Source organism: Strix aluco, chromosome W, assembly GCF_031877795.1.
Source record: "Strix aluco isolate bStrAlu1 chromosome W, bStrAlu1.hap1, whole genome shotgun sequence".
In the NCBI taxonomy this organism is placed as follows: domain Eukaryota; kingdom Metazoa; phylum Chordata; class Aves; order Strigiformes; family Strigidae; genus Strix; species Strix aluco.
The window spans coordinates 39900579-39927515 of NC_133970.1; positions in this window are offsets into that span (position 1 = coordinate 39900579).

Here is a 26937-nt window from a genome sequence, read left to right on the forward strand (position 1 = left end):
AGGAAGTTGTCTCCCACACATTCCAGGAATCTCCGGGACTGGTCCCACTCTGCTGTGTTGTATTTCCAGCAGATGTCTGGGAAGTTAAAGTCTCCCACAAGAACAAGGGCAAGCGATTGTGAGATTTCTCCTAAATGCCTATAGAATATTTCATCCACCTCTCTGTCCTGGGTGGGTGGCCTATAATACACTCCTACTACAGCATCTGCCCTGTTGGCCTTCCCCCTGATTCTAATACAAAGACACTCTACCCTGTCTTCACTGTACTTGTACTCAAAGCAATCATAACAGTCCCTAACATACAGCACCACTCCACCACCTCTCCTTCCTTGTCTGTCCCTCCTAAAGAGCTTGTAGCCACCAATTGGTGCACTCCAGTCATGGGAGACATCCCACCATGTTTCTGTAATAGCCACAACATCATAATTTTCCTGTTTCATCATGGCTTCAAGCTCCTCCTGTTTGTTACCCATGCTGTGTGCATTGGTATACATGCACTTCAGCTGGGCTGATGTTTTGCCCCCTTCCCCCTTCAAATCTAGTTTAAAGCTCTGTCAGCTAACTCCTGCCCCAAGATCCTCTTTCCCCTCTGGGACAGGTGCATTCCATCTAATGCCAAAAGGTTTGGTGCCCTGTATACCAACCCATGATTGAAAAATCCAAAGCCCTGACTGTAACACCATCTTGGAACCACAAGTTCATCTGTTGAGTTCTCCAGTATTCTTCTTCATCCATCCCCACAACTGAAGGGATGGAGGAGAACACAATTTGTGCCCCTGACCCCTTAACCAGTTTCCCCAAGGTCCTGAAATCTCTCTTCATTGCTTTAGGACTTCTCCTAGTAATGTCGTCACTACCTACCTGAAAAACCAGGAGAGAGTAGTAGTCCTTGGGTCTCACTAGAGTGGGGAGTTTAGCCGTGAGGTCCTTCACCCAGGCCCCAGGGAGGCAGCAGACTTCCTTATGAAGCGGGTCCGGTCTGCATATGGGGCCTTTGACACTCCTCAGAATGGAGTCACCCACTACAATGACTCTTCTGGGATTCTTTTTAGAACTGGTTTTAATACCTGGTCTAGAATGACCCAGCCTTGGTGGACCTTGGTCTTCCTCCTTGATTGTCTCATTCTCTTCCTCCTTCTCTTCTTCATTCAAAGGTTCCAGGACCCCGAATCTATTGTGAAGGGACACCATGGAGGGTGAGGGAGGTCAGGAGAGGATTTTCCTGCCTCCCTGAGCGGGGACCTGTTTCCAGCCTCCCCCATCTCTTAGGTCCCCTCCTTCTGCCTGGTAGCAAGAGGATGAGGGATCACCTGCCTTGTTTGGAGCCTCCATTTGCTCCTGTTGCTTTAGGGGTGCCAGTGTGTTACTCCACCAATCAATTTCCCTTTCACACTCCTTAATACTTCTTAGTCTCTCGACCTCTTCTTTGAGTTCCGCCACCAGGCTGAGCAGGTCATCCAGCTGATCACAGAGCACACAGGTGCTGTCACTGGTGCCCTCCAGCAGGATTGACAGGCTCAGGCACTCCCTGCAGCCCGGGACCTGGACCGTTGCATGTTTGCATGGCAGCTTTGTCTGGGTCACCACGTTTTTTCTGGTGGTGGTTTTGACGCGAGTGGAGACCATGGTTCAGTCTGCTCATGGAGGACAATAAGATGAAACTAGCTCAGATAGTTGTAGACCCCAGAGAGGGACTGCGGCCTGTCCGCTCACCCTGCCTGCGTGAACTGCCGCACAAATTGACACGCCTCACCCTTCTGACGCGCCACGCCCTGTTTGCCCACCCTGTTCGCCATTAACTCTCAGGGAATCCCCTGTCCAGTTCCCTCAGTCCACAAGAGGTTTCTCTTTGCTCTTAATACTTGTGGAGGGGAAGGAGACAGATTTTCCTGCTGTTCCACACTGTGTACCGAGGGCTTATGTTTACCCGTTCCCCCGGTAAGGCCCATTCTCCGGCCGTAATTTCTTAAGTCCTGAGCTATCTCTCCCCAAGTCATGGCTTCTCCCCCTGCCCGTCTCCCCCCTCATGGGGCTAATGCATTCCGCAAACGATCTTGTAATTGTACTGCATGTGGTTTCAAAGAGTCTGGTAAATCCGAATTAGGGGAGTCATTTGATCAGGGTTAGCAATTAATAGCATCCGGGAAGGGTGCTGCGGAAACAAACACCTGTCATGCATTAATTGGAGACAAGCAGCCTTCTGCAGACTTTCAGTCAAATGATTATGGTTGGGGTCTCAATACATACTGGATCCCCCCTTTCCAAGGGGTCCAGACCCCCAGCCCAATAAGCAGCTCGTTGAGTTAACGACCACGGCTCTCTCTGGTCATCAGTAACTAAGAAAACCCCTGGCCCCCAGTACCCCTGGGCCTCATCTTCTGATAACAAGATTCAGTCACCACCAGTCAAAGATACCCTCCACACGTATTCAGTCTCAGTTTCCTGAGCTCGTCTGGTATATTTCTCCTGAATTTTCACAAGCTCACTTGCTGGATATGGTGTAGTTTGAATGGTGACCTGCGGAACTCTTCCACCCTGACCCTCGGTGGTCTCCATTTTAATTAATGGTCTTAAATTTGCCCCTTCATTTTCAGGGTAAAATATTTCTCGGCTTATCTCTAAATCCTTTGTTGGATACAAGGGTCTGGCTGCTGCTTTTGCCAGACTCGTAACTCCCTGTTCACTATCCGGAACAGAGCCGAGATCTGTCTGGTTGCAGGTTTTTTGTTCGTTCCCCTCTTTTTCGGACTGTGAGATTTTTTCTCGGTCCAAGGCATCTAACAGATCCGTGTGAAGTCGCTGAGTGGTGTTACGCTCATCAGCTAATTGGCTTTTCAAAACTTCAGTTTGCTCTTGCCAGAGTTTAGCTTTTTGTTCAGTAACTTTACGTTCCTCGACCAATTGATCCTGGAGAGCTTTTACCAGATCTTGTAAGGATTTGATCGTTTCCCCTTCTAATTGTTTCTTAACATGTTTCTCTTTTTGGGCTGCAGTCAGTGCTGCCCCTAATACAGCACACACTACAGCTTTTCCTTTGCCTGGTCGCGACCCTTGCACCCCCGCAAGTGCACTGATATAGCTTGCCACTGCTTCTGGATTATGCCAATTATCGTGGGCCCAAACCTCTACTAAAGGAGGAGGACAAGCCTTATACTCCTTCAGTTTCTCAAAAATAAGGGAGCAGTCAAGCACCGACATTTCCTGGCCAGTCATGGCTTGCCACTGCTCGAACCTCTCCTGTCTTAGAGCTGAGAGGTCACTTCCCGATTCTCCCTGTCCTTATCAGATAGACAACTGGTATCCCTCTGACCCTTTCCCAGCATATAGCTGAGGGGCCAATATTCCCAGTTCTCCCTGTCCGAGTTTGTCGGATAGAGAACCAGTATCTCATAAGACCTTCCGAAACCAAAGGGGATCCTGCTGACTACGCCAATTTTAATGTCACATCCCGCTCAGATGAGGGAGACAAGTGACTGAGATTCGCAAATCCCCAATGGAGCGGACAACAAGTCTCCAAGCATTTATTAACTACCCACTAAGTACTAATTGAACACACGATAGTTGGCTACGTATATAGCAAGTTGTGGCAAGCAATACAATATGCCTTGCATTTCTTAATAGGAAAGGGAAAAGAGGGAGATAGAGGGAATGGGGAAATACAGATCACCGGTCTGGGTTCCTGCACTGATCCTGCCAGTGAGGGTTCCAGGAGGCACAGGAGGCAGCCGTCTTTTTTGCTTGCATCTGTCTTCTTCGCTTCACTGCACTCTCCAGCCCCCCCCCCCCCTTTCTTCCCCCCTGGATTTATACCCACTTTCCTTGGGTCCGTCCCCTAGGTCGACCCACATACCTACGTATCCCATGTATGGGGAGGGGTGAGGTGTTTCATGGGATGATGTAATTAGCATGATCATGTTAGCCTTCGTTAACATATTGAGGGGTGTTAACTTTAATATGCATTTCGTGGATAATGAAGCAAAGGTCATTCACTGGACAGATGGCCCTTGAAATTTGGCCAGGTGCACCAGAGCAGAGCCGTCCTGTCTCCACAGGGCTCCCTCCTCCAGCTGCATCTTGTGCTATTTGGGCAGCCTTATCAGCTTCAACCTCCACAGAATGCACCCTGTGACTCATAGTTTTGTCTTGTGAGTGTTTGAGGCATTTCTTTGATCAGCCTCAACTTTTGCTTTCTCATGCTGTTTTTCTCAGTTTCTCGCAGGCCTGATTTCTTGTCTCTCCTCTCCTCTCCTCTCCTCTCCTCTCCTCTCCTCTCCTCTCCTCTCCTCTCCTCTCCTCTCCTCTCCTCTCCTCTCCTCTCCTCTCCTCTCCTCTCCTCTCCTCTCCTCTCCTCTCCTCTCCTCTCCTCTCCTCTCCTCTCCTCTCCTCTCCTCTCCTCTCCTCTCCCTCTTCCAGTAAAGATATATATGTATTAACAGTTAAAGGAAAATAAAAGGAAAATGTGTTTTCCAACTTTTCATCTACATGGCAGACCTAAATGAAACATTCTTCATTTGCACTTTGTCAGAGGATAGATGAAAGTGTCATCTGTAATACAATAACTGTGACCAACATGATGCAGCCTCAGAAGCTTGGCAACATATTCCTTCAAACTGATTTTTTACTTTTTTTAAAAAAGAAATGGCACTTGCTGGTATTTACAATCAATTAACTTAGGGTGGTTTTAGGAAATATTTTAAATTTATGGTAAAAAGAAATAAAAAATTAAAACTTGAAAAAATCAGGGCAAACTATACTTCAATTTACAGTGTTTGAAAAAAACTTTTCATTTTGAAATTGAAATTTTGGGCAGAAATATTTTGGTTAGGTTAGCACATTTTCATATTTTTACTTCTTTAAAATCAAGAGGTTTTAATTTTCTTGGTTTTTTTGTTCAGTTAAATCTCTGTAACTAAGAATCTACATCTGTATGGTTTGAGTAGATGGTATTTATGTATGTAATCACATCACATGACCATACAAAATAATAGTCATTTTTGTGCCAAACTAGCTCCTTTTAGGAATTGCACTATTAGTTTTATAGTGTTTTCACAGAAGTTAAAAACATACTGGTTTATACTGCATTGCTGTCTGTAAAAGACCCCTGAAAATTAAGGTTCTATTTATGTCTAAGGTAGAGGATACGTGATGTAAAAATGTCTTTATAGTTTTTCTGTGCTTAAACATTTTGAAGAAACAACGTATTTTAAAACTTCAACCATGAAAACCTAAAAGTTCCTAAAAGACTCATTGTGATTCATTCCAAATCTTGAGGTCTAGAATGGGAAATAGCCATCTATTGAAAGCATAACTGTCTGTAAAGAAAAGATTGAGTCTTTTTTGAATATTATTGACTTTTAAATCAAATTTCTAGGTCATAGATTCCTTCTCTCCATAGGTTTTCTTTGTATAATAATAGGAGAGAGAGAAAATGCCAGGCTGAAACAGACCCACACAGGAAGATACTCTTAAAATAAATACCAAGTTTTATTATTTCATGGCTAGTTCCTCAGCCAGTACTAGTTGATGTTACAGAATCAAATTAAATGGAGCTATGCCAGTTTCCACCATCAGAAGAGCTGGTCCAACATGTCTTCACATCTTCACTCTGTTCTCTTGGATTGTGAAACCTTCTTTTAATAGCTGTAAAAGCCACAGTGCTTGAACTAATGCAGAGTGCTGTTGTATCAGAAGTTGTCAGAGTTACAGATTTTCACAGAAATATGGTCCTTGGGGGGGAATACAGACTCGCTTACAAGAGAGTAACCTTCAACAAATGCATTGAAGTGACTGTGGATTCGCTGCAAGCTTTCCAAAGTGATCTCTGAGCCAGAAGCGTGGATATGTGTAGGGGACTGCATAATCCAGGTTGTGTAGAGCTGTTGTGGTTTAACTTTGCTGCACATCTTCCTCCAGCTGAAAATCAAAGTTGCATTTAAAAAAGCAGCAGAAGACCCTTTACTCAAGGCTTTTAATAGAAGACAACATACATCATTAGGAACTGTCCTCTAGGGAGCAATGGTATACTTATGGAGGACTAAACTACGTCTTCTTCTCTAGTTACAATCCATAACTTCTCCAATTCCATGGAAAGAGTGTCTCAGGGGAAATAAGAGATAAAATTTGCAGTAAGCAGTGGGCAACTTAAAATGAAGTAAAGCCTTGAGTGAGGGTCTTCAGTCATTTCTTCAGATAATTATGCCTATTTAATAGAGCCTGACAAAAGCAAGATTTCCCTTCTGATGTTAAGTATAATCTAGCTTTCCTCTGAGAATTAAATAAAAAAATTCTTTTATAGTCTTATATATAATCTATATATAAGAAAGTTCACTTTTCCCCTTAATAGCTAGTAAATGGAAGATGAATGAAAAAGGGGAAAAAGAGCATTTGCCAACCACATATATTTAATTACTATGCCATTGTTGTGTGCCGGGACAATGAAAGCTCCAACGTTTTATCTCATCAACAGGAAAATACATCAGCCTTTTGACTGTCGAATAAAGCCACTGCAATATTGTGAAGGACTGCTTAGTTACTGTGAGTTACAGGGCAGCTAGAATGCATCTATCAAATACGATCTTATATCATGAAATTTAAACTTATACCATTTATTTATCCATATTTTTGTATATGAGCAGAAGATGAGTAAGTGATATTTGCTCTGCAAAACTCCATGTTGGGATATCCAAGGTAATACTTTGGACAGTCAGTGTTCTCCTTGGAATTATTTCTGTCAACCAAAGTGCAGTTCATGTAAGGTAAATTGTTCATCTTCACTTTGTGCTAAGTTAGAAAGTTGTTACTTCGAAAGACAGTGTCATAAAATTTAAATATCATGGGCTTCCTTGACATTCTGATTTATGAGGCAAATAATGGCACCATTAAAGGAGAGTGAAGTACTTAGCCCGTTCAAATGCAGTCTGGGATTTGGGATACTTGAAATATCACCACGAAACATCAATGAAAATATCTGACTCAGGCTAATGGAAGATGGAGGGCACCAGAGATGGGTCACATTATTGTGTATTACGGCATTACAGAAGTTGTCAAGAGGTTAACACAACAAGAGTTGATATGGTGCCTAATGTGGCACTACTAGGCAAGCTGATGTGATACTTCTCAAGTCTGAGTATATCATGAAAAATCAGAGAGACCTATTCCGCTGTTGTCTGCAGCAGTATGTGAAGCAGATATTTCATCAGGCTTAAACCTTTCTACTGAGGTCACCATGTAAACAGTTAATGAAGCAGAAACACTCCTGTGATTCATTGACTGAGTACATTTAGATGTGTTTTGTATAAATGTTCAATTGGCAGTAGTGCAATTACCTCACTGATACTTTAAAGAAACTGTGGACATTGTACACTTCCAGCATTAAATGAGGTGTTCATAATTAATTAGTTATTTTCTAAGCCAATGTAGCAGTTTGAGTATAACTTTTATTAAGCACTGCAAAGCTAAAAGGGGAGGAAAAAGCCTAGAGGTCATAAACTACTTCATACAATTTAGAGTGCAGTAAGGAGTTATTGCTGCACTAGCACCTGTTAATGTGTCTGCAATTTTCTATGGAGTTAACTTTTTTGTCACAGTAATTGCCTCGTAACTGGTTACCACCAAATACTATATCACTATAATATAACTTAACACAAAGACACTTTGAGATGTAATTCATGAGCCTACGAATGGATGCTGCTTGCAATATTCTGCAAAGCCCCAAATAGTACTGAAACTAGCATAGTATTTCATGAGCCACGGGAACATCTTACAGCACCTTAACAATGTCATGTCCTTAACAATTCTTTAAGCATGTTCGTAGATCCTGGGAAGTCAAAGGCTAAGAAATACTCTACCACATTTCCTCCTGCTCTTAAACAAAACAAAAAAAAACCCCAAAAAAACAAGGATCTAATAAATGGAGCACTACTATGAACAGCTGAAGAGTGAATCTGTTAAAGCCTTCGTGGTACTGATTTGTATTATGCAAATCACCCTGTGAACCATCAGGTTGGCAATGAACCACTTTATTTCATTACCTACTCCATTACAGAAATAGAAACACACATCCCACAAGAACAGTGTTTTGGGAATAAATGCCACATGTGGAGATTTTAAGACCAGGAGTGTGGGAGGCATCGGCTTGTCAGCCCTGCACAGCCTCTGAATCAACAGCTAGGCTTTGATGAGAAACAGGCCTTGGGAGAAAGATAAGAAACTGCTGAGTTGTGCCAAGGTGGCAGGGAAAAACAACGGACAGCTGCAACACTGAACTGTGGAAAAGTACTGAACTGTGAGAAGTTACTGCCACGAGAACAGCGCATGAACGAGTGAAGTGCTAAGGCTTGGACAATAGGCCCAAGCCAGAGTTGACCTATAGATGAATCCTGTACATTCTATAACTGATAACCATTGTGCTAATAGGTATTATACTAAGTTATAGCAAACCACCTATTTTGATGTAAAAGGTGGAAATACTGAAGCCTGAGCAACAGGCCCTGAACTGAAACTGCTAACTCTGTATGTAGTCATTAGTGAAATATGCATAGAAGATGTAGCTTAAACATCATAAAACATGTCTATGTTGAATGTATCCTTATCTTTCTTTATGTGTGAGCAAGATAACGGAGCCACAGAAACAGTTATCTGACCTTGTGACCTTGCTCATAAATTAACTAGACCAGCAGGGAAACTCCCTTAGCTTCTCCCTTAAGCCCTGGCCAGGCTCTGGGGGGGAACCTAATGTGAGATGGAAACCAGATATTTCCGCTTAAAACAAAGGTGCCAGCTATTCTGGCTTACTGATTTTTAGGTACATAAGACTGGACCCGCTCACAGCGACTTTGGAAGCCTCACCTATGGGTGGACGCACCGCGTAGGATTTCCCACTTGCAGGGACAGGCTCTCCAAATCCTCGCTGTAACCGGGGCTCCCCAGCGACTGCGGATCTGGATGATGGTAAAGTATGCAAGTGGTGATGTATTTTTCTTAATCACTATTCTCTCTCTCTTGTAGTAATGATTTGATGCATTACCCTGTATTTTCCTATTTGTTGAAGCGCGCTACTTTGTCTTTTCTTACTGTATGTTTTCTATATTATTCTGTTATATTATTTAGTTATTTCTAGTAAAATACGCCTGCTCTTTTCACTCTGGTGTCTGAGTTTAATTGATATCCCTGATCAGCAAAACATAAATTGGTGTCAGAAGTGGGATTCGACAAAAATGCCGTTATTTAAATTTAAAGGTAATTTGTCAAGTCCACCAGAAATCCCTGGCTGGGAAAATCCTCCCTATAGTTCGCTGGCTCAGGAGTGGGCTAGGGTCGGAGGACCTTCCGAACAATGGGAGAGCTGGCTGAAAGAAGCCGAGCCATTAGATGTTTTAAATTGTATGAAAAAGATACCTATTGAAAAAGGAAAAGAAATTACAAATTCAAATAAATGGGGATGGGTTTTGTTAACTGCATACAGAAAACAGCACCAGAGTAAAGAGAGGCTACTGTTAGAGTGCTCCCAGATGGAGCGACAGATGTGTGATTTACAGAGTCAAATAGTGATGTTGCAATGCCAGAATAAGTTGCTTGCTGATAAGCTGGATACTTATCAGACAGTGGCGGAGAAAGCTGCAGTGCGAGTAGCACAATATAAGTACAAGAAAAGGAGAGGGCGAGTGAATCATAAGAAAGTGCATGCCGTAATTGCAGATGCAGGTGTGCAATGGGACCCAGAGAAATGGGATGGTGATATTTGGGATTCTACAGATTCTGATGAGGCTGGTTCCGCAGATGAATTTATAGATGCAAAACCTGTGTGGAGGCGAAAGATAGAAGTGGATCCTAATACTATGCAATCTGTGAGGAAGGATACCATAGAGGATTATACACAGCATGAAGTAAACGATATAATTGAGAGATTTAAGCAGAAACCGGGGGAACCCCTACTCTCTTGGATGGTGCGTTTGCATGATCAGGGAGCTGCAGGGATAACCCTAGATGAAAGAGATGCTAAAAAGTTTTTGATTTTAAGTTCAGATTCATTTGTGCAAGATGCATTTCGAAACAACCATCAGGGTATCCATTTGTTAGCATTGGCTGCTCTGGGATGTGCTACTAAATATCCTACAGAAAATGATTGGCCGGCATCTGACCGTCAGTGGTATACTTTGAGAGATTGTATACAGCGAATGAAAGAGGAAGGGATGAAAGCAGCTATATTTTTAGGAAACACTGACCTTTTCATGCAGTATCCTTTGTCGGTCACTATGAGAAACAGAGTGATTAAAACTGCTCCACCAGCATATAAAAATGTAATTATGACCCTCCTCATTAATGAAACGGGGAACCCCCTCAATGAAGTAATTGAAAAGGTGCAACAATTGCGTGACCTTGGAGAATGGGGCCCCCGAGGAAGTGCAGGGAATCGGGACATTCGAGGCAGCCCCAAGAGCAGTGAAAACAGGATTTCTCGTAAGGAAATGTTTACTGCTTTACTAAAAGATGGTATGTCCCGTGAAAAAATAGATGGAATTTCGACTCCAGAAATGTGGAAAATATATAAACAGAGAGGGTTGAATAAACCTAGCAAAAAGGTGCAATATTCACAGGCAAAAAAGGCAGGGACAACTCAGCCTACGGCGCCACCTCTTGACCCTCAACGGGACCTTCCATCTGCTCACGGAGGGCCCCCTGTGAGTGGATCATCGGTTCCGGGGGTGAAAGAGGATTGGGCACCGTTCTCTGACTTGTACCCTTTACAGGAGGCAAGGGAGGTGAGTCAACATTATGATCAGCACAAATGAATTAATGGCCAAGCTCCAGTGCAGTGGGTACGAAAGGACCGACGGCCCCATGTGGAGCTTAAAATTTTCTGGAACAACCGATCCCCACAAACTGTAAATGCTTTAATTGACACTGGAGCGGAGGCCTCTTTAATTTTTGGAAACCCAAGGAAGTATAGGGGACAACCTGTAGTTATTACTGGGTTGGGAGGAAAACAAATTGAAGCAGTGCAAACACAAATAGAAATGAAAATAGGGAACCTCCCAAAGCGATTATACCCGGTAATGATTGTTCCTATTCCTGAATATATAATTGGTATAGACATTTTAAAAGGTCTGACTTTAAATCTCTCTGATGGTCAGTATCAATTTGGAGTCAGATCCTACATTAGTGCCAGACCTGTTACAGTTGGCAAAGTAAAAATGCCTCCTGTGCAGATCCCTGCTGTAACTAAGTTGGTTACAATGAAGCAGTATAGAATTCCAGGAGGACATGAAGAGATATCACAGACAATTAGAGATTTATTAGATGTAGGAGTTTTAAAACCAACCACCACTGCTTGGAACAATCTGATATGGCCTGTCAAGAAAAGTGATGGATTCTGGAGAATGACGGTGGATTTTAGAGAGTTAAATAAACACACTCCACTGCTCACAGCAGCTGTGCCAGACACTGTCACTTTAATAGAAAGGGTGCAGAAACATCCAGGAACTTGGTACGCTGTAATAGATTTAGCTAATGCATTTTTTACTATCCCAATTGCAGAAGAGCACTGGGGCCAGTTTGCTTTCACGTGGCAGGGCCGGCAATACACTTTTACCAGATTACCACAAGGGTGTTTGCACAGCCCCACTATCTGCCATAGAATTATAGCTGAACACTTAGATGAAATACAGCTGCCTCCTCACACACAATTAAGTCACTACATAGATGATATTCTGATTCAAGGAAATAATGAGGAGGAAGTACAACAAGTTCTTGAATTAATAGTAGATCATATGAAACAAAAGGGGTGGGAAATTAACCCTGAAAAAATCCAAGGACTGTCTCAGACAGTGAAGTTTCTGGGAATTCAGTGGCATTGTGGGCATCGAGAAATACTGCCTAAAGCCCGACAAAAGATTTTGGATTTTGCTGTACCACAAAATAAAAAAGAAGCTCAAAGATTAATAGGTTATTCGGTTTCTGGAGGCAACATATTCCTCATTTAGGACAAATTTTAACCCCCTTGTATAAGATGACAAGGAAAAAATATGAATTTGAATGGGGTGATGAACAGCAAGCTGCTTTTGAGTTAGCTAAAGAAGCCATTCAAAAGGCTTTAGATTTATGGCCCCTGCAGGAAGGGGAGGTAGAGTTGAATGTGTCAGTAAATAAATCCCATGCTAACTGGAGTCTGTGGCAGAAACAGGGAAAGAAAAAAGTTCCTTTAGGATTTTGGGGCAGGAAGCTGCCAGAGGCAGGAAACAATTATACTCCTTTTGAGAAACAATTATTAGCATGTTATTGGGCATTAGTTGAAACGGATCAACTCACGATAGGCCATGAAGTGGCTCTCCGTCCTGAGATTCCTATCATGCAATGGGTTAAAAGTTCTCCAAAAACTCATCGACTTGGGCATGCTCAGGAATCAAGCATTATAAAGTGGAAATGGTATATTCAAGATAGAGCAAAGATAGGAGTGGGTGGAATAGCCACCCTCCATGAGCGAGTGGCTACTATTCCCACAAAGGATCAGGAAATAAACCCTGATTTTACAGCTGAACAGGAATCCCCAGTACAGTGGGGAAAGGCTTTGGACCAATTAGAACCCTCTGCAAAGGAACATGCCTGGTTTACTGATGGGTCAGCAAAGTACATAGGAGGGAAAAGGTTTTGGAAAGCAGTAGCCTATCATCCTCATTCAGAAAAATTTTTAGAAACTACAGGAGAAGGAAAAAGCAGTCAGTATGCTGAATTGTATGCAGTGTATATGGCTTTGAGACAAGAAGACCTAGGTGAATGTCATCTATATACTGACTCTTGGTCAGTAGCTAATGGATTAACAACTTGGCTGCCGACGTGGGTAGCAAAGGACTGGAAAATATATTCCAAAGAAGTTTGGGGAAAAGAACTGTGGAAAGATATTTGGGAAATAATACAAAGAACTAAAGTTACTGTGTTTCACGTGGATGCTCATAGTAACACTGACACTCTAGAAAGACTTTATAACTCTGTTACAGACAACCAGGCAAAGATTTCCCAAGCTGGATTGGAGTTCCCTCAGAAGGAGGATCATGAAGGCTTGGCAAAATGGGCACACCAAAAGTGTGGGCACCTCGGAGAAAAAGCCACTTATAGGTGGGCTCAAGATTGTGGCATAACAATGTCACTTGATATGATTAAAACCATAATTGCTCAGTGCCCCGTGTGCCAGCACACTCATAAATGCCCGGTACCACATGTGATAAAGGGACAACTGGGGAGAGGGAAGTTGCCAGGACAAATTTGGCAAATGGATTATGTTGGACCCCTACCCCAAGATCGAGGGTGCAAATACATTTGCACAGCTGTAGATACTTACTCTGGATATTTGATTGCTTATCCCTGTAAGAGAGCCACCCATCATAGTACTATTTGTACTATAGACCTAATAATTTTATACTATGGAATTCCACTACAAATTCAAACTGACAATGGCTCTCATTTTCGAAACAAGTTTGTACAGCAATATGCTGAACAACAAAATATTCAATGGGTTTTTCATATACCGTATTACCCACAAGCTGCTGGATTGATTGAACGAATGAATGGGTTGTTAAAAGAGCAATTGAGAAAATTGGGGGATGGGAACCTATCCCGATGGAGGACCCATCTCACAGATGCATTGCATATTCTCAACAACAGGCCTACTGGGAAAATGGAAACCCCCTTAATGCGTATGACTACCCCCAATCTGCAAATAAAATCTTTGACAGTAAATGAGACTTTAACTTACTGGGAAATTGTCCCAGGTGCCCTGGCCCCTTATAGGGCCACTCCAGAAGCTGCAGGGTTAGATCTTTATGCATTAAAATTGACAAAAGTGACCCCGAAACAGATAAGGGTCATAGATACTGGTGTAGGAATTCAGATTCCTACTGGACATTTCGGACTAATAACAACTCGCTCGAGCCTAGCCCTGAAAGGTGTTCAAGTCATGGGAGGGGTGATTGATGCAGATTATCAAGGTGAAATTAAAGTAATCTTGTTAAACAACAGTGATCAAGATTTGACTATTCAACCCCGAGACCGAGTAGCACAATTGTTGATACTACCGGTTTTGCAAGCAGGGGTAAAGAAAGGGGATCCACCCCCAGTCACCACAGTCCAAGAAAGAAAGGGGTTTGGATCAACAGATATTAATAATGGAGCCAAAGTATGGGTCCAAAGGCCAAGCGGCCCCCCTGAAGAGGCTGAAGTAATAGCCATGGGGAAGGACAATACCATTCTGATTATGAAACCTGGACAAGAAAAATGGGAATATGTCCCTGCAACAAAATGTTATTTGCGAGAATAACTAAATGGTATAGAATTTTGTTTTATAGATTCTACACGATTGAATCTACCTGTCTACCGCAACGGCCCCTTCGGGAGAGGATATTATCCACGTCACCTGATCTAAAAAACTGATCTTCGAAGAACAGAAGACATAAGGACAATGAAATTGTTGTTGGTATTACTAATTAAATGCTGTTATTGTAATCAAATTGCAAATTGGGAAAACAGGTTCTTGTCCCTCGGAGAAACAATAGCAAAAATATTCGACCTGCGCAACTGTTGGGTCTGCGGGAGCCCAGGCGGATTTGAGGACTGGCCTTGGACAGCCCAACCGATGTCACCTAGATGGTGGATCAGCACGCGAAGCGACGTACACGAAACAACAGGATTTTGGACTGATGACAGCGACCCTTGGCGACTGCATTTTCCCGGAAAAGGTCTTTTTTGTCTCAATCGGACACGAGAACATGGGGTTCAAATGGGGAAAAGTGTTTGTGAATGGACCTTGTCTCTTGGGTTTGATTGTTGGACTCCTAATTGTCCTCCTTATGATTGTTTTAAATATCGGAACAGATGGAATCAAACACATGTTAAACTCACTAATGGTAGCTGGGTAAGATGTTCTTACCACAAATATAAGCGAGATTTTGAAGGCTGTAAAGCCGTAGGACAGGACGGTTTCTTTGACCATCTATTTCTAAGCTGTCCCAGAGATAACTCTAGAAGTAAAACTCATGTTGTCCGAGATTATCAGTGGAAGTGGCAACACCAAAATGGCACCCGAACTCATTTTAGTACGTTCTGGTCCAAATCTAACAAAACAGCTTGGGGATGCAATTGTAAATGGAAATCCCCTGTGGGAGCCTGGAGATGCACCTATTGTGATTCTTATGGTACATCCACTGTGGTCGGAGGACCACTAGGCCCAGGAAACACATTATATTTTGACCCACCAATTGATGATGAAACCTGGGAAGGTCCCTTTGCCAATGGAGCTTGGGCTTTAAAGGGACATTATTGGATTTGTGGCCAACATGCTTATCGGAGGCTACCCCCAAATTGGTCAGGAATATGCTATATAGGATACATCCGACCCCTATTCTTTCTACTGTCACAAGATCAGGGAAAGGGGCTTGGAGTCAAAGTATATGATGATTTGGTTAGAGAAAAACGGTCCATTGACACTTCCCTAACCAGGGGAAGTGCTCAAAAATGGGGACAGGATGAATGGCCACCTGAAAGAATCACAGAACATTACGGACCAGCTTCTTGGAATCCTAACGAAATAATTTCAGGTGCCAGGGAACCCATTTATAACTTAAATCGAATAATTCGGTTACAAGCCGTTTTAGAAATAATAACTAATCAAACAGCTATGGCTCTTGACCTTCTGGCTGACCAATCCACTCAAATGAGGAATGCGATTTTTCAGCATCGCATGGTCTTAGATTATCTGTTAGCAGAAGAAGGTGGGGTTTGTGGGAAATTAAATGAATCCAATTGCTGTTTACAAATTGATGACAATGGGAAAGTAGTAAAACAAATAACTCAAGAGATGAGAAAACTAGCTCATGTACCGATCCAAACATGGAAAGGCTTGGACCTGGATCCGTTCTCATGGCTGCCAGGGGGTCCCTGGATCAAACGTGCCCTTTTCTTTTTCCTTTGTGCTGTTGCTAGCCTAGTGTTTATTCCTTGCTTAATCCCTTGTGGTATACAGTTGATTAAGCGCGCAGTAACAGAAATGCAATTTGTAGTTGTACCTGACAAGACATCATCAATTGATGAACGAGAACTAATGTCACTAACCACAGAAGTGGTTTGAGAACCATGATTCACCTATAGGTCAAAGGACCGAATGAAGTGCTAAGGCTTGGACAATAGGCCCAAGCCAGAGTTGACCTATAGATGAATCCTGTACATTTTATAACTGATAACCATTGTGCTAATAGGTATTATACTAAGTTATAGCAAACCAACTATTCTGATGTAAAAGGTGGAAATACTGAAGCCTGAGCAACAGGCCCTGAACTGAAACTGCTAACTCTGTATGTAGTCATTAGTGAAATATGCATAGAAGATGTAGCTTAAACATCATAAAACATGTCTATGTTGAATGTATCCTTATCTTTCTTTATGTGTGAGCAAGATAACGGAGCCACAGAAACAGTTATCTGACCTTGTGACCTTGCTCATAAATTAACTAGACCAGCAGGGAAACTCCCTTAGCTTCTCCCTTAAGCCCTGGCCAGGCTCTGGGGGGGAACCTAATGTGAGATGGAAACCAGATGTTTCCGCTTAAAACAAAGGTGCCAGCTATTCTGGCTTACTGATTTTTAGGTATATAAGGCTGGGCCCGCTCACAGCGACTTTGGAAGCCTCACCTACGGGTGGACGCACCGCGTAGGATTTCCCACTTGCCAGGACAGGCTCTCCAAATCCTCGCTGTAACCGGGGCTGCCCAGCGTCTGCGGATCTGGATGATGGTAACGTATGCAAGTGGTGATGGATCTTTCTTAATCACTATTCTCTCTCTCAGGCAGTAATGATTTGATGCATTACCCTGTATTTTCCTATTTGTTTAAGCGCGCTACTTTGTCTTTTCTTACTGTATGTTTTCTATATTATTCTGTTATATTATTTAGTTATTTCTAGTAAATACACCTGCTCTTTTCACTCTGGTGTCTGAGTGTAATTGGTATCCCTAATCAGCACAGCGCGTGTGAGAGTGGTCTTATGCTGATAGGAGAAAAGGTTGATAGCTGTCGAATTGCTGCTTTGCTAATTATGAAGTAAGAGCTTTGGTGAGAGCATAAGTATGTACTATTGGAAAAATAAATGGCTTTGCTTGTTATAACTCTCATAGAGTTGTGCAAGTCCGATATCCTCCCGCAACACAGGAGGAACTATTATTACTTCTGTGTAACAAGCCATCAAATTTTTACAAAGTGTCAAGCCCTTCACTTGACTGTGCTAAAAGCACACATTATGTATGTAAATCATCTTCCAGTGCAGAACATGTGAACTGTTTCAGTGCTTTTATCACTTCTATTGCTCTTCCTAGGAACATACCAAGGGATCAGTCCTCACCCTTGGGTTCATGTGCCCCATTCCTTCTGGAGGCTTGAGTATTATGTGGCTATCCTCCTTCACTCAAGATCTCAGTGATGGCGTTGCTTCTTGAATGCACATTATTGCATCAACAGCTTCTTTGAGTTTCTCACACTGTAGTTACAGCAAAATTCTTGATGTGCTCTTTCATGAGTAAACGACAGTTCCTCATACGTGGAATATATATTTTACGCACAAAAAGTGCAAAAATAAATAAAAGCATTCTTTTGCTTTAGGCCCTACAAACACAGAATCATAGAATCACAGAATCATCAAGGTCGGAAAAGACCTTGAAGATCATCAAGTCCAACCATTAACCTAACATTGACAGTTCTCAACGACACCATATCCCTAAGTGCTATGTCAACCTGACTCTTAAACACCTCCAGGGATGGGGACTCCACCACTTCCCTGGGCAGCCCATTCCAATGTCTAACAACCTGTTCTGTGAAGAAATACTTCCTAATATCCAGTCTAAACCTTCCCTGATGAAACTTGAGGCCATTCCTTCTTGTCCTACCCCTTGTTACTTGGTTAAAGAGACTCATCCCCAGCTCTCTGCAACCTCCTTTCAGGTAGTTGTAGAGGGCGATGAGGTCTCCCCTCAGCCTCCTCTTCTCTAGACTAAACAACCCCAGTTCCCTCAGCCACTCCTCGTACGACATGTGCTCCAGACCTTTCACCAGCTTTGTTGCCCTTCTCTGGACACACTCGAGTAATTCAATGTCCTTTTTGTAGTGAGGGGCCCAAAACTGAACACAGTCATCGAGGTGCGGCCTCACCAGTTCCGAGTACAGGGGCAAGATCACTTCCCTGTCCCTGCTGGCCACGCTATTTCTGATACAAGCCAGGATGCCATTGGCCTTCTTGGCCACCTGGGCACACTGCTGGCTCATGTTTAGCTGGCTGTCAATCAACATCCCCAGGTCCCTCTCTGACTGGCAGCTCTCCAGCCACTCCTCCCCAAGCCTGTAGCGCTGCTGGGGGTTGTTGTGGCTGAAGTGCAGAACCCAGCATTTGGCCTTATTGAAACTCCTACAGTTGGCCTTAGCCCATTGATCCAGCCTGTCGAGATCTCTCTGCAGAGCCTCCCTACCCTCAAGCAGATCAACACTCCCACCCAACTTGGTGTCATCTGCAAATTTACTGAGGGTGCACTCGATCCCCTCGTCTAGATCATCAATAAAGATGTTAAACAGGAGTGGCCCCAAAACCGAGCCCTGGGGGACACCACTTGTGACCGGCCGCCAACTGGATTTAACTCTGTTCACCACAACTCTTTGGGCCCGGCCATCCAACCAGGTTTTTACCCAGCGAAGCCTGTGCCCATCCAAGTCTCGAGCAGCCAGTTTTGCCAGGAGCATGTTGTGGGAAACGGTGTCAAAGGCCTTACTAAAGTCAAGGTAGACAGCGTCCACAGACTTTCCCTCATCCAGTAAGCAGGTCAGCAAACAGTGCCTTTGAAATGCATGAGGTGTTCAAACAGGTAAAGTTTCCTTCACTCACAGAGACAATAGTGAAGAGTGGCATTCCCGTGACTTTATAAAGACATCCATTAGGTGAAATACTGCATAACCCTTAGTGGGATGGAAACTGTAATGCTTCATGTGTAGCTAACAACTTGTTTAAATGAATCCTGCTATTCCAGTTTCACTCTACATGAGTGCACTTCTCCATGTGTTGCACAATGGCTACTGTGCCATGATAGGTGTTTCAAGAACTGGTAAATTCTCTTTTAGTAAGATTAAGTCAATAGCCTTGTAATGAAGGCTCTAAATCTTTAATAAGTAGCACTTCATACTAATTTACAGAATATAGTTTATACATAGATGTACTGACACTGTGCATACTCCAGTATCCATTAAAGGCAACTTAAATATAGATTATGAACCAATTAGTTGTGGAAATTAAAATAAAAACTGAAATGATTTTATAATGATAGTTTAATGTGTATGCCTATATTGAAGTGTATGCATGTATATATATATAAACATGTACACACTCACATACTGCATCCATATTGCTAAAATGTGAAGTATGATAGAGAAAAATCATCCAATACTTAAGTCTCTTATGAACACTCAGAGAAAAGGGGCAGAATATTCATTCAGGTCTAGTTAATCAGCATCTTGCTATCCAGCTAGTGATATAAGAGAAGTCTGTCTCATCTGTTGATTTTCTATAACAGGAAGGTTTTGATCCATCTGTCACACAATTCCTCCTGTTTCTATTTGGAGAAATGTGCAATTTGTTCCATTAAAAAAAATGTTGCAAGTAGTTTCCTCCTTCCATGCAGCTCTAAACCCACTTGACAGATGGATATTTTGACCTGTACATGGTGCAAAGCATTGAGTCATTTTAGTAAGTGTATGTCTCCACAAAGAAAAGAAAGATAGACACTAATTAAAACCTGGATAAATCATCTGGAAGACTGGTAGCACACTGGCATTTGTTAACACAGTACAAAAGTCACTAATTATAGTAGTATTGTTAGTGCCATTGAACTTATAACACCCTATCAGAGGAGCCATTATAAACCACTATTTTCAGGTATTCATAATGACAACCATAAAAATTAAAGCTGAAATTTGGCATCCATGATCTTGGTTTGGAGCACTTTTTTCCTTTAGCAAATTGGGCAGGAGGTGCTTGTGGCTACACATATTTACATCTAACTTCAGTGTTTTAAAAACCTTAGTTTGAAAGCCACTTATAAAATAAGTTGTTATTTTATTCATAAAATAAATGCTTTGGGATTTAAAAGATGTCAGTTTAAATCCTGTTTCATCTGTTTACTGTGATCCAAGCTATATATCTTCTGTTTTGTTCAGGTACTTAAATATGTGTATATCTCTAAACAGTTGAGGAATTTAATAGAAATAGTCAACTGGGAAAAGTAGCAGTTTAAATACTTTTGTGCATCTGGTTATTAATTATTCAGTTCATCAGATCCTTTCTTCAAAACACCACTTATAAGACTGAGGAAGAAAATAATGTCTCCTTTTCTTGGCTCCCTTTTGTCCATATACACTGTCATCTACTTGGGGTAGAAGTTGTTCTTTGCTGGTGTTTATACAGTGCTTGTCCCAGTGGGATTTCAAGCCTCAGTCAGATAAAATATAATGGGAATGCAAATACCATATAACGGAATGTTTGCAAATATTCCTTGTAGTGGTGGCTGCTTTTAGGGTTTTACAGGAAATTGATTACTCCTGTATCACCACTAAAATGGGCCAATTCAACAACAGCTGGCAAAATTAAAGATCCCAGCCCTTAATTTCTCATGGTATGTCAGTTCATAGACTTAATGAAAGAAAAATGTTTATGTTATGCTTATACCTACATTAGAATGATTAGATCCCATAAATTATGCAGGACACCATTAATAAATTTCATTATGCATCAGATTACAATGTCCTCATTCTGGCAGAAGTCTCCAGTTAATTATGTAGCAATCACTGCAGAGTTGACATTACTAGAGATGGGGGATTACCCTGAGTGCCCCTTGGTGCAAGCAGTCATTAATACGATGGCACAAGGATTTGGGATAACAAATCACCCCTGGTTAGAACAGACCTGAACTCACTGAAGTTTAAAAGTTGTATGGATTTAATCTTTTATTTAAAAAAGTAAACACCAGGGATTTGCTTGATAATAGTACCTTGGGTTTTCCTTTATCCAAATAAATCTGCTTGTGTCAACAATGCAAGAAAATAACAATGCTACTTAATAAGATACATCAGGAAAGTAAAAAACACTTGACTTCAGGACATTTTCTTCATCCAACATTTTCTTCATTGATTGCTTTTCTTCCCTCCCTCCTGTCACATCCTGCTCAGATGAGGGAGACAAGTGACTTCGATTCGTAAATCCCCAACAGAGTGGACAATGGTGAGACAAGTCTCAAAGTCCATGCACAGACATTTATTAATTTCCCACAGCGTACTAATTGGATACACAATAATTGGCTAAGTATATAACGAGTTACGGCAAGCGATATAGTATGCCTTGCGTTACTTAATGGTAGTGAGGGAAAAGGGGAAAAGGAAAATGAGGGAGATGATAGACAGAATAGAGAAATAGAGATCACCGGTCTGGGTTCCTGCATTGGTCCCATCTGAGTTCATCGAGGATGCATCCGTCTTCTTCACTTCTTCATGTCTTCTTTTTTCTTTCCTCATTTCACTCCTTGCCGCCCCTCAATTTATACCCACTTTCCTTGGGTCCATCCCCTAGGTCAACCCACATACCTATGTTTCCCATGTATGGGGAGAAGTAAGGTGCTTCATGGGATGATGTAATTAGCATGATCTCATTAATCTTCATCAGCATATGCACAGGTGTCAACTTTAATATACATTTCGTGGATAATGAAGCAAAGGTCATTCACTGGACAGATGGCCCTTGAAACTTTACAAGATGCACCAAAGCAGAAATGTCCTGTCTCCACAGGGCTCCCCCCTCCAAATGCATCGTGTGCTATCCAGGGACCCTTATCATCTTCAACCTCCACATTATCCATCTCGTGACTACAGTTTCGTTGCTTGCGAGTGTTTGAGAGATTCCTCAGCTCGGAGGGCCTCTGCTCCCCCCTTATCCCTTATCTCTTTCTCAGGCTGTTTTTCTCAGTCCTTGTTTCTCACAGGCCTGTTTCTCTCAGGCCCTGTTTCAGGGAGTTACAAGTCGTCTCTCAAATCCCACCCCGTGGCTCAAACACTCCAAGTTCTTCTTCGACCGTTGTGTTCCATACATAGCGAATAGGTACAGAGGGAAGAACAGACAGAAGGCGAGTGAGCATACATCTAACTGCTGCAAGACCTATCATTAAAAGCAAGAATCCACATAATATCATAAGACTGATATTTACAAGCCATCTTCCCCACTCTGTGAGTCCTAAGGATTTTAATAGCGATGCGACCCATGACCCGGGGGATCCTTGCAGCAGCACCCAGGCAGAGGCACGCAAGCAGGATCGAAGGCACCGTGGAGCTCGGTCCTTGATAGTCAGGAAAAGGAGAAGAAAGAAAGATCTTGGGCCTGCTGCTTTTGCCTGTCTTTGATCTTTCCCATAGCAGGGCAGGAATTACAAGGATGTTCAATAAGGTGCCTCTGAGTTTCTCACAGGCTAAACAATAATTAGTGTGATATATGTGTTTTTCGGTGCTGCAGCTGCAAGTCACTTGAGCGTGTTTACAATCCTCCTTGCCAATCTTCTGTTGTATTCCCACATTCCACCCCCTTGCTCAAGCGACTACTTCCGCTGGGGCTGGTAAAGCTGGAGGTGTTCCTTTGGGTTTGGCGGTATAGCACAGATCAATGTACAGAGGCACACAATAAACATACATAGAATAAAGAAAGGAAAAGAAGGAAACAAGAAAGAGCAAACATATCTCTACAATAATGCTTTTGGATAGGGCATCCCGTTCATCCCGTCAGAGAGTTAAACAACTCAGTCAGCCAGGCACCATCGGTAGATTGTTTCATTTGGTGCATTAAGTCCTGAGGATGCTGAATGTTGTTCTCTGCACTGGCTGATCCATCAGTGGTGTTGAAGCAACACATGCCTTCAAAACTGAAGTAGTGTTTATGTTGTGGAAGGAGGAAATAGTTCACCGCCAATCAATTTTGTAATGTTCATTGGCATACAGCCATTACCTACTCAGAAAAAAAATAGCAATGAGAAACATTAATATCAAAATCACTTAGCACAGTATAATTTTGTAACACAGCTACTGGGGTTAGCACGCCAATGAAACACGTTGTCAAAAGTCTTCCCTTAATATAAAAGGCAGATGAGTCAGTTACAGTAAAGGCCAACCAAATCTAAGCATGTACATGCCGATCTCATAGAAATGTATTCAGGGTATGTGCTTGTAGTATAAGACTATGAAGCACGACGAGCCAACCTGTGATAGGGGAGGAAAACAGTATCATCTTCTTCCAGTAATAGATACGCCATTGCTCCAGCTCCTTCAGTTAACATTACTCTGGGTTTAATAACCTGATGTAGGGTAATTGTCCTCCAGTACCCTAAAAATCTCAAAAACGTCTGCAGTCTGAAACTGTTTTACTGTGGTTGGCACAGAAAATTTCTGAATTGTTTGCTGTACCATATTTGGTATTTCTCTAATCTGTCCATACCAAACTATTCCCCAAAATTGTACAGTAGTACTAAGACCCTTTATTTTCTTTGGATTAATTGCCCAACCTTGGTCCTCTAAATGTGCTTTCAGCGATTCAACAGCTGCTTCAATTTCTTCTTGTAACTCTGACATAATCAATAAATCATCAATATAATGGTAAACAGCCACGGTACCAGGGCAAAGTGCCACATCAGCTGCTATCATCTGGTGGCAAATGGAGGGACTGTGTTTGTATCCCTGAGGCAATACTTGAAAAGTATATTGCTTTTGTTCCCAGGTAAAGGCAAACTGGTCTTGACTTTCTGAAGCAATAGCTATTGAAAAGAAAGCATTAGCAAGGTCTATCACCACTTTCCAGAGTTGTAAATTTTTGCTGATTTTTTCTATAAGAGCTACCATGTCTGGTACCGTAACTGCAAATTTGAGGGTGACTTTATTCAGTTCTCTATAATCTACAGTCATTCTCCAGCCATATGGTTCAGACTTTGTCCATTAACACTTTCTGCTAATACATACATTCCATCAGCGTCATCCATCAACAATCTACATTTTGCATGAGTTTCATGATCACGTCTTAAACAAAAAACAAAGTAACATATGAAACTTCATCCCTTTTCTCAGTTGTCTGACAAAATAATATTAATTGCAATATAGTATTATATTTTAAAGATCCATTTTCAGATCATTTTTCCTCATCCTCCAAAAAATATTGTGGCCACCACTGATTACAATATTGCTTTAGCTTATTTTTAATCAGGGGATCCCCTCCAAATTTATTCTGATTTCTCAGGATGCACCCTAGAAGAGAGCAGAAGGGTGTCTCCTGGGGAGTAGTAGTGCCCATTTCAGTACCGAAAAAGAATTTACCAAATGCCACTTACTTCTCAGCTTCCACCCCCCTTGATGTCAGATTATTAAAAGAAATGCTGAAATGTTAACGGACAGTTTTGTTAGGAACACTGTAGAACCAAAATATTACCTGTTAGGATAATGGTAGACACAAATGATTAACCTTGAAACAATCCACTATTGTATATGCATGTCAAAAAGCAGGAACCTAGGTAGGATTACTGGGAAGTAGAGACAATGAGATGCAACAAACTGCCTATGTCTGCCAAATTATGAGGAAACTAGGTAGAAGGTAATTCCGGCAGGGGGAGATTGCGACCACCGACCCATGGACCACTGACTAATTACACCCCAGACTCAAAAAAAGTAGGTGAAGAGGGCAAACTAGGCATGCATGATAATTTACATGCTAAGCGTAGACATTATGACCAATCACTTAGTAGGTATGTATCAGTGTATTGAATATGTATAGATTATATGTATAAATAATCGTAGTTTTCGGGACCACGTTTCCTGGGCAGGGGGAGGGTGAGCGACCGGCTGCCAGACAAGTTCAAGCCATGACAGGCATATTGAAAAAGATATGTGACAGTAATGACGGAGACGTCCCCCGTTTACCTGGTTTATTAATTACCGAAATGGGCAGTGCTACTTCTTGACAAATTCCCCCTTGTTCCCCCTTGTGATGCATCCTGAAAAACTGGAATAAATTTGGTGGGGACCATATGACAAATGATAAATTAAAGCAGTATTGTAATCAATGGTGGCCACAATATCAATTGGAAGATAGGGAGAAATGGCCCAAAAATGAGTCTATTAAGTATAATATTATATTGCAATTAACGTTGTTTTGCCAGATAACTGATAAATGGGGTGAGGTCCCATATGTGGATTTATTTTTTTCTTTGAGAAATTATTGGAATATTAAGGAAAAAGTGGTTTGGTTGATCCAAAGTACCAGAATGGTATATATCTGACTGAGAAAACTGAAAAGGATAAATCTTGTGTGAGGTGTATAGATGATGGATGATGAGGAGGATGTACAATTGTTAATAGCAGCCCCAAAGGTTGCTTCCAAGGGCTCGGGCTCTTCCTCACACATGACTCCAACATCCAGAGTCAAGAAAGAGTCTGGGCCAGGCTGGTTATTCCTGTGCCATCTCTGTTATCCAGGTCATATAAAGCATCCTGATTCTTAGCTTAAATGGCATCGGATGGATGGCTTGCTTTCCATGATTTACCTGAAGTCATGGCTAACTGGGGAGGTCCCATTGGACTGGAGGGTGGCAGATGTGACACCCATCTACAAGAAAGGCAGAAAGGACGATCCAGGAAACTATAGACCTGTCAGTCTGACCTCGGTACCAGGGAAGGTCATGGAGCAGATCACCTTGAGTGGCATTACAAGTCATATAATGGACAACCAGGGGATCAGGCCCAGTCAGCATGGGTTTATGAAAGGCAGGTCCTGCCTGACAAACCTGATCTCCTTCTATGACAAGATGACCCAACTATTGGATGAGGGAAAAGCTGTCGATATTATCTACCTGGATTTTCGAAAAGCATTTGACACAGTTCCCCATAGAATTCTCATAGAAAAACTGGCTGCTCATGGCCTGGATGAGCGAATGCTCTGCTGGGTCAAGCAATGGCTGGATGGACGGTCCCAGAGAGTGGTGGTCAATGAAGCTAAATCCAGCTGGCGGCTGGTCACAAGTGGTGTTCCTCAGGGCTCGGTGTTGGGACCATTTCTGTTCAACATCTTTATTGATGATCTTGATAAGGACATAGAGTGTATCATCAGTAAATTTGCAGATGACACCAAGTTAAGCGGGAGTGTCGATCTGCATGAAGATAGGGAGGGTCTACAGAGAGACTTGGATAGATTGGATTGGTGGCCAACGTTAACGGGATGAGCTTCAACAAGGCCAAGTGCCAGGTCCTGCCCTTGGGCCACAACAACCCCATGCATGGCTACAGGCTTGGGGAGGTGTGGCTGGAGAGCTGTCTGGAAGAGAAGGATCTGGGGGTTCTAATTGACAAGCAGCTGAGCATGAGCCGGCAGTGTGCCCAGGTGGCCAAGAAAGCCAAGGGCATCCTGGTTTGTATTAGAAATAGTGTGACCAGCAGAAGTAGGGAGGTGATAGTCCCCCTGTACTCTGCACTGGTGAGGCCACACCTGGAGTGTTGTGTCCAGTTTTGGGCACCTCAATACGAGAGAGATATCGAGGTGCTGGAGCGAGTGCAGAGGTGGGCAACAAAGCTGGTGAAGGGCCTGAAGAACAAATCCTATGAGGAGAGATTGATGGAGCTGGGACTGTTCAGTTTGAGGAAGAGAAGGCTGAGGGGAGACCTCATCACTCTCTACAACTACCTGAAAGGACATTGTAGAGAGGTTGGTGCTGGTCTCTTCTCACAGGTGATTAGTGACAGAACAAGGGGGAATGGCTTTAAACTCCAACAGGGGAGGTTTAGACTGGACATTAGGAAAAAAATTTTCAGAGAAAGAGTGGTCAGACAGTGGAATAGGCTGCCTGGGGAGGTG